Here is a 15,155-nt window from a genome sequence, read left to right as displayed (position 1 = left end):
AACGAGACCTTCCTGAAAAACGCGCGGTTTATCTTGGCCCTCGGTATCCCCCGTATACATCGGGTATTAACCGGCTGTCCGGCGAATCGAATTTATCGGACGGGCTGGCTTTATCGAACGCCCCCACTTAACGTCCCGCTTAATTAGACACCGGCCGACCGGTGTGCTTAATGACGGGAGTCCCGATGACGCCAAGAGGAGCGTTCCTCCGATCTCCTTTGACGCCCTATCCCTACGACCGCCAGTCTCCCTATGAGGTACATATCACTTTGATCGTCTTTGCACCCGAAATCTTCGTTAACCAAATCGCTGGCAAAAGCTCGAAATCCCTTCGTAAACATCATTCACGCTTTGGTCCTCACTCCTTATTCAATCTATCGAAAAGAAACTATCGTTTTCTTTTCAATTCTACGCGCAATGCATATAATTTAAAAAAAAAATTTATTTTACGCTTTCGATTTGTTTTCGAATCACCGATTTTCCAATCGTACCACGATTGCCGGAATATCTTATATACATTACCGATAACAGGCAACTTTCGAGATAACAAGTTTATACTCCAACCAACGCAGCGGATCGAAAGCTCTATGATCGCGTACTCGCCGGCGCAGCGAATCGGCGTCAACCGTCTGTAAACATCGACTATTACGTATTGAAATTCACGATCGGAAGTACTCGATCGCTTTGTGCCGCCACCGAGCTCGATTCGAATCGAGAGGATGGGATTAGAGGGGCTCGGAAGGGAAGAGGACTTTTAGACGATACCGATTACGTTCGAATGGTAGTTTTACGGTCGAAGATGGAATAATCGTACATGTTCGCGCTACCGGGCAGCTTTAATAAAGGTGGACGATAAAAGTCGAACGCCCGGACGTTGGCGAAATCGTCGGGACGCATTACGCGGCAATCAGGGAACGATAATTTTCGCGTTACGTGACAGCGATTGGCCAGCACTGTCGGCGGCTCGACCAATACCTTGGATCCCTTCTTTTCGTTGGTACCTGGTCGACGGAGGAACGAAGGACCTTTGCCGGTAATCAGGGTCGATGGCAACGCGGCATTAAAATTATGGACGTACATGCGTCCCATGCGGATTCCTTTGATCGTTCCTGTACCACTTCCTCGCTCTTTCACCTTCTCCTTCATCCGCGCGGTCTTCGATCTTCCTTGTCCCTTCTTGGGCCTAGCAAACGGCCACCGAAGGATTCGCGAATCGATACGTGTTTCGATTCGAACGGATGCGCGTACCACGGGACGGTGGTAATCACGGAGGAATTGCTCGGCAACGGGGGAACATCCTCCCCGGTCTAACGATCAGTAATAGCGACGTCGATAAGGAAACTCGCGCGTGGACCGCGGTCGTGATACGTGCCTCGAACTGTGTTTGCCTTAACCGTGCCCTCGGCAGGAGCCGCTGGCGAATGGAAAACGATACGATCGAATGCATGGCTTAAGTTCAGGGGACTGTTTCTTATTGGCCCACTCTTCTGCTGTCATCGTAGACATCCGCTCGCGAAACGACTAACGAGATTAGAAGTCTCGACGATCGTGGAGGAAACTGAAGAAGCGCGTCGCTACCCGGACGAGGACAAGACGTTTTAGAAATACGCGAGCAAAGCTTCTCGGAGATCGAAAGGGCCACGAGTTACTTATTCTTTTCCGATACGCGATGTTCTTGGTACGGAGTGCAACATTATTGCGTTTCTGCCCGGTTCTGTTAATTGAACTCGCGAGTAACGTTTGAACGTGACGTTATTAATAGTTGGAACAGATTCATAGCGTCGCATTTAAGGCAGGATGTGTTAGATAAGCCTTACCGACGAGTTTATAATTTGTAAGGTTCGCTCGGAATTGCTAGCCCAAAGTTATTTCAGAAAAAGGAGAATAATATAAAGTAGGCGAGCCTTGTTTCGAGGAGCGACAAGACCGATCAAATTTCACCTATCTTCCCTTTCTAATTGCCGCATCGCGGTCTCGAGTCAGTTACTCGTACAGAGGGGAATAAAACGCAGTAATATCAATAAAATAGTCCGCTTTACTTAATTTGTGACAAGGTAAGAAATAGTCACGTTACCGATAGAATAGAACCTCTGACGCTAGCAGGGATAACAATGAATTATCGGGATAGCATTAGAAATTGATTACGGTCCATAGATTATTCGAGCACCGGTAAGCACCGTTAAGGTTACGCGGGAATAATTTATCAGAGATTAGTATTAGTTCTGTTGCTCTCGTTTAACTCCCCCCTCCTGGTCGGTAAAGCGCAGGGAAACCTACTCAAGATCCTATTCCTGTTTAACGGAAGCGTCACCTCCGCGCTCGAACACCGCCGAAAGCGTTTCGCGTCGGGTAAAAAGCGCGACACCCTCGTTTGCCGGTTCTTCGCGCCCTTCTAACACGCGACGTTTCGCTACGGGGGTTGAATGATCGGCGCGCAGTAACGCCGGTGACCACGTTGGAAAAGAAAACGAGACTTATAGAAATAAATTCAATTGCAAGAATAATTATCGCCGCTTATCCGCGTATAAAGTAGGATATCCTACGGCAGGACTCGTGACAGGTACCAATTACCTTCATAAATGAGAAGCATTCAATTCAATTTTCATAAATAAGAGCTATTCAAATGAGAGAGGTGAGGTGGAGCGGGATAAGAGCAAAGGGGTATGAGGAGGAGGTGGAGGAGTCGGCGTAGAAAAAGAAGAAACGGACAAGTTGGAAGAAGAAACGGAGAAAGAGATGACGATGATGATGAAGAAGAAATGCGCGCGGAGTAAGGGAAGGAAGGCGTCGAAGAGGCAGAAGAAGAATCCTGGGAAGGGGGGAAGAAGAGAGAATCGGTCGAAGAAGGTGGAGAACGAAGGAGGCGGGCTGGCAGCGAGTTTTGGTGGCGGGGAAGTGATCTAAGCGATGCGACAGCGGGGAGTAAGCTGGATATATTGCCGCCTGAGAGCGCGCTGTTTTCAACCAATTATTTCTACTTGTGGTTGCATGACGGGTACGGGCATGGCCACGGCGGGGTGGGTCGGGGGCGGCAGCGTACGAGAAAGAGGCGAGTTAATGCCATAAATACATCAGCGTTATGGATGCCAGCAATTATATGAGCCCCGACGAGGTGGAGCGCCTCGTTGTGTATACGAATGTATACACCCATATCCCGTATCTGTCTGTATACACACACGCGTGTGCGTGTATGTATGACATCATCCTTCGGCCCCGGATACCTCGGCCTCACCTTGGTTGCAACTGGTCCGGTTCTCACGTTAAATCGAATCTGCTGCCAATCGAATTATTTTCGTTCGCGTCGCCGAACGATTCGTTAGAAGGAACCGTGCGATTTTTCACGATCGCCGTTTACGCGTACGGACCGGAGATCCTTTCTATCATCGGGTGCCTCGGGGACGCGACGCGACCGCCGCGCGACTTTTCGTGGGGGCACGCGCGATTCCACCGAGCGGAGAAAGAAATGGCGGACCCGGTAGAGAAGGCGGAGAGAAGAAACGGCATGTTTATTTAAAAATTCCGTGGCATTCCGACGTCCCTATTCCGCGAACCGGCACGCATACGCGCGTATACTTACGTGTTAATATCCCCGACAGCGAAATCGATACGAATTTAAGGCTGCTGTAGGCGGTAAGCGAACGCGAATATTTTTGACAATATTGCGAATACGAAACGCGCCGCAACGTCAGACTTCCGACCGTTTTCCCAGCATGCACGAAGATAAGGCCGGCACGGACGAAAATGAATCGAGTGATTTTATTCGCGACACAAATCAAGAGATTATTTCCTCCTCGCTGGACCTTGGTTTTGCTTATACGCCGCGCCGTACTTCGTGGTCTTGTGAAATTGAATCGTTGCGTTCGCAGCCTTAAATTATACGTCGTCGCCAACACCCACGCGTACCTACCCCAGGATATTCACGGGCGCGAGAGTGCTTCCATTCGAGAGTCCCTCGTGTTTTCTGGATTAAAACGTTTGTTTCGACGGGATTGCCCCGGGTCGACCTCTTTTATTACTTTACCTCGGTGACTTTGCATTTTCTTCTCTGCGATGTAATACGCCTTTAAAACGTCGACCGTGCGTACGAGAACGTTTTAATTTTCGGCCGAACTTCAGATTCCATTTCTTTATACTCTTAATACCCTTTCCTTCCCTCCTCTATTCTCCGTAACGCGTACAGTCGGTTTCATCGTCAAATTTTATATAACACCGCGACATTCAACGTACCTGCGATATTTCTCAAGTTTTGCAACTTTACTATTCGTTCAACGAGCTGTTTACAACATCTTGGCACTAATTCTCGACTTGACCCGAACCTTTAACCCTTTGCGTTTCGATAGCGCTGCTACGCCACGCATAATATCCACTGCAACTTGAATTAACACTCGCGATAACGCAAACTTAATTAACGAAACAAATAACAAATTTTTAAATTACAAGGCATTTATACATTTTTATGGGAAGAAAGACAATTTTTATTCCCCAAAATGGCATTAGAAAATTGCCGGGGCTAGTTATTAAAATAAATTTTTGGAGCGCAAAGGGTTAAGAATTTGTACAACCGTGGCAGAAGAAATCACCAATTTCAGCAAATGATATTTACACCAACTTACTCATCAGGAAAATAATCTTGTTTCATCCCCTCAAAATAGCCAATAGATTTACCCAAGCATTACAACAAGTACTTTATTATCTTTTATTATCCTTGATTCTCCTTTCTTATTTAGTTACAATCATCATCCAATTTACTATAAATACTCAATGCATGTAATACTAATACTAGTCACGTTATAGACCAACGTCAACATAATTGTTGAAAATCTCCTCGTGGAATTGATTGTAAATTTCATGGAGCGTAATAGAAAAAAATCACTTTAAATTTCTCTCCTATCTATTTTCCAGTTTTACCTTCGACGTTCAACGTATTCAAATCTTGCGCCTTCGTTGTTCGAGCTGAGTTCGTAAATATGATCAAATTTCTTCTCGGTTTGTAAAATTGTCGTAGCTCAATCCGGGATGCAAAGATCAATTCTTCGTCTCTATAACCATACATAATAATAATAATTTATTTTACGGGCAACATCATTGGAGTCTACCTATGATAATCATTAATTCGTAACAATTTCGCGGCACTATTCCTTCGATACCTGTCTCGTTTGTTACCAATCACATAATTTTGCTAAGATCGTACATTATCGATAATAAAAATGTTTCTTACGGGCAGTTTGGGTAAAATTAACGTTGTATACTTTCTATCATTCGTTTATGTTTGATTACGTTGGGTGACCATTTAACTGATAATCGTTAATTCGTATCAATCTTCTACCCTATTCCTTCGATACCCATCTCGTTTTTTATCAATCCCATAATTTTGCTGGCCAAGATCGTACATTATCGATAATAAAAATATTTCTTACGGTCAGTTTGGGTAAAATAAATCGAACGGCGATCGAGGTGGCGTGAGAAGAGGCTTTGGTATCGGGTACCGTTTCGTGTAAACACGGAAAGAAGAGAAGAAATAAACGTCGGATGGACATTAATCGATCAATCTTGGCGGAAGTATCCGGCGGTGAGTGTAAATCGACTTGGCGCAAAAGTTGAAGCGTCTCGCGAGTGGTTGCGCGTGATTCTCGTGCGAGGAGCCCATAATTCTGGCCCGTCCATCGTGCCAGGCCTCCATCCGCGGAGGCGATTGGCCGTAGCCACGGGTGTTCCCGACGCTTTCTGGCCCCTGTACACCTTACCTCCTCTGCCGTCCTCTTTCCACGTAGCCTCTGGCGTTCTCCTCCTTCGGCATCCTTCGAGATCTCTCTTTTAATTCTCGGGGGCTCAATTAAAATCGGGACCGGCTTTCTTCCTCGCCAACCCCGCGCTCGCGTTTATCGGCATTATCTGGGAGGCGTCGTTGCGCTTTTCATGGATCCGTTTCGCCGGTCTACTAAACCGCTCTTTGCTAGATCCACGATTCCGTGGAAACGATTCTCCGTGGCCTGGTCGATAAGTGCTCTCCAATTAGTGCGAAAACATTTCTCTGTTGCTTGTTGCCGCGGATGCACGACTACCGGCAGAATTCGATACCGATCTTAAGAACGAGAATTTCGTGACCTCGGCTAACTCCCGCGACCCCTCGTAACGTGTTTCTGGTCGGAACGGGGCTGGCAGCCCGTAACCGCCGTTCGTCGAAATCGTAACCGCGAACGTTTTACCGTCGATTCCGAACGTCAAACCGCAGCCCGTTCGTCGTCGTGTTCGCGTCGTATCTCTTAAGCCGGCGAAAACGTACGGCGTATTCCGTAAACAGGGTCATCGGGTTCCGTGCGGTTACACGAAATAGCGCGGATTATCCCTTAGAAAATATTTAATACGCGCGGCGTAAACACCTGCCACATCGTTAAGATATTCCACGGGGAACCGTCGGTGGGTCCTTTTCGCGCGACGGAACGGATGGTAGAAACGAGGGGGACAGCCAAGCCAAACAAAGTATCATCGACAAGTTGTACCGGCGGTCGGTGGTGTACTGTAAATCCTAAAGGGCCGTCCATTGAACCGGGAGGACCCGGCTATTAGGACCATCACCGGGATGCTAAATGACATCGGTGGAGAGCGCTTAGTCCGGCTAAGGACGACATAAAGTTGCGTGTACGAAAATGAATGTTTGCTGGAATTTATTATTGCCGGGTCCGGCTCGTAATTCAAAGGAGGTTGGCGTTATCTTCATCAGAGGATGCACTGGCCCCGACCAAACGCTGCATGAGCCCTCGCGATGCTCAACGTCGTTCGTATTAGAATATATGCATACTAAACAATGCAGGTTCGTCCGTCCATCCGTCTCTATCAAATCCTGTCAATTTTTACGCGGTTCACGCGCGAAAATTCGTATTCGTCCGTGGTTGGGCACGGTGGCTAGTCGAAGTCGTGAAATCGATCGCGACGATATATTTTTCACGGCGTTAAAATATAAAATCGTACGAGATGCCTCCCCTAAAGGTATACCGGGGTATCTGTCGATAAGCGAGAAGATGCCTGGTGGATTTAGCAGTCGTTTCGTAAAAATGCTCAATATTTACGCGGGTTGTTCGATCGGCCGTCAGAATCAGGTAAAGCCGGTAGAAAATAAGAGCAACGGAGGGCAAACCGACGTGGGAGTTACCCACGGTAGAAGAGGCGAACGGTCTGCTCAGGCGAGTAAGCCACTGAACGCGTCGGTTGGCAAGCTTTCGAGAAGATGGCGCCAATGGTACTCTCTCTCTCGCTCCTCCACGGTTGATTTACATTACATGTAGCCATTTTTCTGTCCGGTGTGACCAACGGTTTCGTAACTTTCCTCGAGGAAGGTTCCCGAAACGTTTGATACGATGGATGAGCAAATAAGCGACCGCGAGCCGGGGTTCCGTACCGAAACAGCACGACACCGAATTGAAAGAGACAGGACGGAACCGGGGAGGCCGGTGGTGGTGAACAAGCCCCGGCGAAAAGAATGGAAGAAAGAGAGATCAGAGAAATCGAAGGCGCAGGAGACGGTCCTGTGATCGGCGAGGAATGAACGAAGAACGCAGGAGGCGAGTGCCTAGCCACGAAGGGACGCTGCAGGTGCTTTGTCACCGCGCGAGTAAATCCGGCGAGTTCTGGAGCGCTCCTTTCAGATTCTGACTCGCGCGGCCAGCATCCTCCACACGCGTGCTTTTGTACCAGTGACGTCATTGAAATATGGTTGCCCCTTTTTTCGTACGGGCTGAAACGCACGAGGCCTGGCGGCGGGAGCGAGGGGTCGTGCGCGACGCGGGATCCTCGTCGTCGTTGGTACGGGTCTGCGCGAGGCGAACTCGCGCGGGCCTACGGCCAGAAAAGACAGGAGGAGGAACGTTTTTGTTTCCCGGTGACATTTATTTGGGTGCAAGGGGACGTGGGGTTCTCGTTTTGCATAAGTCAGGTGTACCCGTGTGTGAGTAGAGGCACCGTGATATAAATCCTCGCGCGAGGAGACTGCCCAGTGGCTCTACCTCCGTCCTTCTCGTCCCCCCGCCTCTCATCCTCCGCCTCCATCTTCATCCCTATCTCTATCTTTCCGTCTTCGCGCGTCGTTCCGGCTCTCTTTTTCTCCTGGATCGCAATGCAGCGCCGCGCCGCACCGTCTACCCCTCCCCGTCCCTGTTCTATCTCTTGCCCCCATCTTCTTCTTCGCTTTTCCCTTCTCGCCCTTCGCCACTTGACTGGACTCTCGAGCGCACTATGGTGCACCCTGTTCTGCATATAATGCACCGGCCACCGTTCCACCCCTCTACCTTACCACCTCCCTACGCCGTAGGACTCGCCTTCTCCGCACATGCACGTCCACCGGCGTAACGTTGATGACCCACGAAAGGATCATTACCGAGCCAACGGGCACCACGGTGCTTCTCTCTTGCCGCTTGCTCGCCGACCACGGGGCTGGGTTCGTTTAAATACCGGCGCTGCTACCGAAAACTAACGAGCCGATAAGCTACACACGCCTGTCCTCTCCAAGATGCGCGTCCGTTCGCCCGAAAATAATCCCTTGTTGCGACGTTCCTTACCTTGCTTTCCTCCACCATTTGCAAATACACCGGTCAGATACTTTCGTTCTTGACCGATCGTTCGATTCGTCGTCGAAACATCGATAATACTCGAAAATAGTTCGTCGTTGACGACGCATTCCTCCACCATTTGCAAATAAACCGTCGCGTCGTCAGACCGAAAGATTCGATTCCCGGGGTAGATACTTTCGTTTTCGACCGATCGTTTGATTTGTCATTGTATTTTATACGGCGAAACATCGATTATACCGATGACGGAGGGGACGAGGGAGGCAGAGTCGAGGACGGAAGAGGAAAGAACGAAAGAAAGGGACAAGATAGGCGCCGAGTGGTAAAAGGAAGACGACGATGGCACTTTTGGCCGCGAATAATTCAGACGGGGGAGTCGTTTAAACGTCGGAGCACGTCGCCCGACAGGTGTAGGCATCGATTAGCATAAGGTAACGACGCCAACGAGCACGTAAACACGTCCCGGCCGGGCGATCGATGGATCACGATCGCGCCGATCTTTCCAGCGATCATGATTAAAGTGGGTCTTTAGAGTGTTCGACGTAACGGATCGGCCGTTCGTCGTAAGAGCGAGACCGTGAGCCACTCAGTGTATATTCTCGGTCGATCCTTCTCTACCAAGGTCCCCTCTCTGTTCCCCCCGAAGAGCTTCTTTCACCTGTACCAGAGAATCCCGGGTGACCTTGGCTGTGATTAACACCCAAGAAAGTAGAAACACCGGCTTGCACATAGGTCGAGTCGAGTCGGCGGCAGCAGGTTCAAGGTCATCCCACGAGACACGCGAAATAATCGACGGTTCGTATTTTATGCGAAAACTTGCGAACGCGTTCGACCAACCGTGATGAAAGAACGCGACAAAAACGCGAGTCGTTTCGCCAGGATTTACGAGGGAAAGGAATTTCGGGATTACGCGTACCCCTGAACGATCATCTAGCCGTATCGCGCTATCGCCTCGAGTCGACTCTTCATCGAGAGCCTCCCTGGAAATTTGCCTGTTTTCACGGAATCGGGTATAAAGAACCGATCTGTGCCCCTTTTTCGTACGGTTATCCGGTTTTATAACCGGCAGAAATTGTCTTAGTTCCTTACAATTTCTCTTTGAACTTATTTCTCTTCTAGTTCTTTGGGAGTTATTCGTAGAGCTTCTTAATTCTATAACGTACACTCAAAATTGTATTTTGACAAAACGTATTCTGGAACATTATTTAGCCTCCGTACTATAAAACGTATATCGATAACATTGAAAGGGTGCAGCACAAGAGCACTTAACAATTCAAATTTTTAAACATTACACAATAGAAGAAAAATTATGGATATTATTAAGGTCGTATTATTAAATCGTTCCTCTCGTACGTACCATTAAAATATCTGAGGAATCACGCTCTATTTTGTTCTGTAAATCATCGCATAACATATGGGTCTCACAATTGTATAAATAGAATTATCCATGTTAACTCTAACTAATAATTGAGCAATCCTTAAGAAGTCTAAAACTATTCTTGTAGGGTACTGTACAATAATTACTTTACTAACTTTTATAAGCCATAAAATTGTCTTTTGTATAATTTTTATTTTCTTTTTAATTTTATTAATGAATAAATAAATATTGCTTAACGCTTGATCGTCGCGTTTGCGATCGCTTGGATTTCTGGAAAAAGAATCGAGCGTATTTAAAATCCGATTAACACTCGGGTCAGTTCAGACTCTACTCTAGATGCAAGCGCTCACTTCTTCGATACTTGTGCCTACGTTAAAGCGATAACGAAACGAACACGGCTCAGAGGATGTATTCGAATCGTTATTCGAATGTATTATAACGTTTTGCAATTATTCAGTAACACTATGACGAAAGAACAAATCGTCAGAAAATAAAAAAGTTTTTCACGAGCTGATAGTGAAGGTAAGAGTAACAGTGAAATTGAAGATTATCAAAGTGACGAATACTGTATCGAAAAATCTAACGAAACTCTAATGGACAATAGAAATCGGTAAAAATAATCAATTATGTATAATTTTATATGAACTTACATCCACGGAGTCGCCTGATGGTCCGAGTGTTAATGGGAATCATCGTCTCGCAATCGACGGAACGAAATTCTGTAATTGTGTGTACTTATTGTGTCGCGGGTACGAGTTCCCATAAAATGAATAAATAAATAATAGCTCGTTACCGGTTCGTTGCGTACGAGCGGAACGCTCGATGTTAATGGGGGACACCGGAATTTTTTGTTAGGTTGTAGTAAGTACAGCGTCATTGGTAGTACTCTCGTTGTCGTTGGCGTTGCTGCTACCTGGCTCGAACTCACGCGTGTACGGCCAAGAGGAGCACAGGCAGCCCTTATAAGGGTTGTCACCGCGGTTGCCTGGATAGGATAATAAGATACTACCTCCTTGCTCCTGGATCCTGGACAACGGGCGGTGGCCGTACAGATCGTGACCGTCCTGTCGCGGGACGACGCACACCCATACTCGCCGCCAGCGTCTTTCTTTCCTGCTCCGGGGCCACGTTCCTCGACACACACCCGCTACCGTCGTTTCAACGTTGCCGTCTAATAATCGTTCGTCGAGAAAAGTAACCTCCCTTATCGAGGAAAACGCCTTTTGCGTCGTTAACGATCGCTCGGTCCCTAAACGCCCGACCTTTTGTCTCGTGTTCGGAGGAAAAGCAAAGAAAAAAGAAAAAGTGACCGAGTTTTTCCGAATGTACAACACAGGCATTAGCCTAGTTATAGGTACGCTCTGGTATCAACGGTGTTGTACAAAGTCGCGAGAGCGACCTAAACCGATACGTTACCGTGCACACGGTGCACACGTATAAGGTGGTCGAGCATCGAAGTTCACGAGGATCGGACGCACCAGAGCCCCCGTAGATCGTATCTGCCGAGCGAGTTTACGTAGAAATCCGCGTTCTACCGACGAGCTGGACTAACCTAACTTAACCGCTCTCGAACAGTCAGCCCCTTCGGCTTCTGGTATCGCACTACGAATCGTCTCCTGAATCTTTGGCGCATATATTATCGAGCACGGACTGTCGCGGAAGGTTCCCCGCCAGGAACCGTGGAATTGTCTCGAGCGAAGATTATCGACTTCGTGGCGAAGACTTACCAAGACCAGGATGCTAAATTGGCCCTAATTCAAACCCAAAGATATTCGACTCGTCCGCGACGTAAATTCGGCTGGCGCGCCAATGGGAACCGTTCGAATTGTTAACCGGAGGAATCACGGCTCCTACTTTTTCCCCGAAACGATCTTTGCTTCGAGTTATTTATCCTTGTTGTTATCAACGAGAACATTGAATTTTATTTACAATATTCTACGTATGAATTTGGACACAAGGAGAGTGAGAGAAGCAGTAACCGCTAAGTAAGAAGCGAGAAACATAACTAAATACAAAAATTATTAATATATATTTTACAATTGTTGACTCTTTTATACGTTTAGCTATATCGCGAAAATCCGCAGGGACCTGGCGACCATTGTTGGTAATTTAAGATTAGACGTTGGTCAATTTAATTATTTTCTTTTGTTTATCGAAGTGAATTGGTCCGCGACGAAGGGCGAAGTCGCGGGATCGTCCGTGTCGAATCACGAGCTGAAACGGCTGGCACTTCCCCTGGCCGAAAGCCGTGACGTTTATGGGCCCGTACGGTGGTCGCCCGAAGCGAGCTGATCGGTTCATAAAGCATCCGACCGCGATTCTCTGGTAGTCACAAATCAACTCAACTGGATCGTTTGGGCCCAGTGTTTCAGCGGTCTGTGGCGTAGCCAGGCTATATCTGTCGGAATGTACCATAGGTACGGTCTCGCGCTACTTCACCAAGACAAACGAACGTTCACGGATAGGTACGAATGAACCGTCCCAGAGACAACACCGGACCTTCGTCTTCTTCGTGGTCTCTCGTAACGGACGGACCGCGGTGTGATACACGTAAAGCGACGCCCTTAAATCACCGCGGGCCCGAACGCCTCGTCCTTCCTTCCTTCTCCCTCCCCTTTCGAGCGGTGGAAGGTGCGCGAGGTTGGCCGGGGTTCGGAGAGGGCCCTCTAAAAAAAAGACGGATTTATAAGGATCCCGACATCAGCAGCCTAGGGTTTCGGGGATTCCTCCTCGGCTCGACTCGCGACTTACGTCCGGGCCTATCTTGCGCTATCGATTATCGATTATTCCCGATCTCCCCGCGTTCTGATCGTGGCCCTTTCTTGTCCACCGAGTCGGCCCCGTAGATTTACGATACCAATCGTATCGGACAAACTCCGGCTGACCGTACAGTTTGTATTTCGTTTGAAAAAGTATGCCAATGCTACCACGAGTATCGACCCCCGTCGTCATCCGCCTCGCCTTACCCCTTACCCCCGTTAGGTGGGGGTCCCCTTCGTGGACGGTGAAAGATGTAATCGGCGAGAACGCGCAAGATCGATACGATATAGAGCAAATATGACGGCGCGTTAACTGGGAATGCCGGGAGGAAGATTTTCCGATGACATCTCCCTCGGGAGCGGCAAATGCCTCTGCGTCCCCTCTGTGTTCTTTATCGCCGCCCCGGAATGCTTGATAACGTTTGATTTGTTTCAATCGTAAATATCAAGGCCGCGCAATATGCCCCCCCCCCTTGCCTGTTTCTCGGGAGGGTGTACCGTCGCGTGTAGGTGGTGTCGATGCAGCCCCCGCGTGGCAGGACGTACGCGGAGGCATGCAGGCGCGACGGTGCATCCCGCCAGGCAGCGATAATTGCGTCGCGCGTTCCCGCGAGAATGATTATTAAACGGTGGCGCGCGATCCTACGCCACGGGAACGCATCCGGGCCCGTTCCTTTTCGAATCGTCCGCAACGTACCGGCCGATACGTCGTAATTTACACGTTTGGTCCTCGGACCAATAAGAAAAGTAATCTCGTCGGCGAAAAGTTTCGCCGTCTTTCGCGCGGACGCGGCCTTAAATCCCCGGAGGGACGACGACGACGACGCTCCGAAAAAGAGTAACAAACCGCGGAGAGCAGTCGAAAGAACCTCCACGGAGAGCGAAAAAGAAAGAAAGAGAGAAAGAGAGAAAGAGAGAGAGAGAGGGACACCGGTATACACGCACGAATGCGCGCTTCGTGGTTTTTCAATCGGGTTTCGGCGCATCCTTTAATTCGTCGCTGGAGGATAACACCCCTTTCCACCTCTTGACCGTGCGCTCTGTCGTGTGTACACACGATCGTACGTGTGGCTACACGCACACGTACGGTTTGGCCACGTTTCTGCATTTGCATTCCCGACGCAAGAGGTGCGCGCACGCCGCCCAAGACAGGAGGCATCGAATGTTTAATTCAAGATACGTGAGAGTGTTGAGGTTCGGAGTGGGAGAGAGCGAAAACGGAAACAAGATCGGCGTCGAGAACGAGAAAAAGAGACGGAGAGCGAGAGAAAGAGAAAGAGAGAGAGAGACAGCGGGAACGTACTGGACGAGGGGGAAGGGAGGGGGAGAAGTAGAGATACAGAAGTTGCGTGCGTATGAGCGAGCGAGGCAGAGAGAGGGAGTGAGACGAAGGCTAAAGCGTAGGGTAGCAATTGATGGGACAGGGTGGCGCGTTTGTTGAGCTAATTACTGTAAGGCGAGGCGCTTACGCGCGCCGCTACATACAAACGGCATTAAAGGTGGTGGCCATCAATCCCCGTGGGTCCCCTTTTCCAGTCCTGGCAACTCGCCTCCTCCCTATCCTCTCCTGTCTTCTTCGAGGTATCTCTGTCTGGAGAGCGCGTCTTCCTCTCGGGTCACGCGGCCCTTCCCCGCCATACGGCTTCCGCGGTATTAATTGGTATCATTCACCGGTCCCGGCTATCGCTCGTAGATTTCTATTACCTTGTTCGATATACCGGGGCAAAAAGTAGAAAGAAATTCCAGCGCAACGGATGAGAACTGATCGTTCGATTGGTTTTGTACGATCGTCACGGGTCAAGGAGAAAGCCTTTCGCCGATGGCTCGCGAAAGACGAAATACGGGATGAGTCGCCCAGGATTCGACGTTGAAATATTTTAGAAACTTTCGAGACGGTCGTTGCTCGATGTAATTAGTACTTTCGTTTGTGGATGCATTTAAAAGTCAAGTTTGATTTTTTAAACAAAGTCATATTTTTTGATACACCGATAGGTTACGCTCGTCATTCTCTATCAGAAAGTATAAAGCTAGTTGTATCGAGAAACCTTTACTTTAGGAGATATTTTAATTTAAATATTACGGAGTACCGGTACAATTGCAGCCATTTTTTTTTTTGCTAATTACATACGGTATTTATAATAATTGTCTATTCCAATCTAATATACGCGTTATAAATTCTAGTTTTTAAATAATTTCTTGGAGAAAAGTTGTCTACGGTCAGAAGGTTCGGTTTCATTCCTCTTATCCAAATAATACAATATAAAATATATAAATTGTCAGTAGATGTACCAGCTTAATCTCCAATAGACTATTTGAGATATTTCAGGTTTCTTTATTTTAATATAAAGTCTATTTCATAATATTAATTGTGGAACACCATGTCATTCAAACGACCGCCTTTTTTTCACGAGCCCAACTCGTTTTACCCAATTTTCTATTACACTATTACATAATTGA

This window comes from Colletes latitarsis, chromosome 10 (genome assembly GCF_051014445.1).
Source record: "Colletes latitarsis isolate SP2378_abdomen chromosome 10, iyColLati1, whole genome shotgun sequence".
In the NCBI taxonomy this organism is placed as follows: domain Eukaryota; kingdom Metazoa; phylum Arthropoda; class Insecta; order Hymenoptera; family Colletidae; genus Colletes; species Colletes latitarsis.
Note: the sequence above shows the minus strand (reverse complement) of the source record.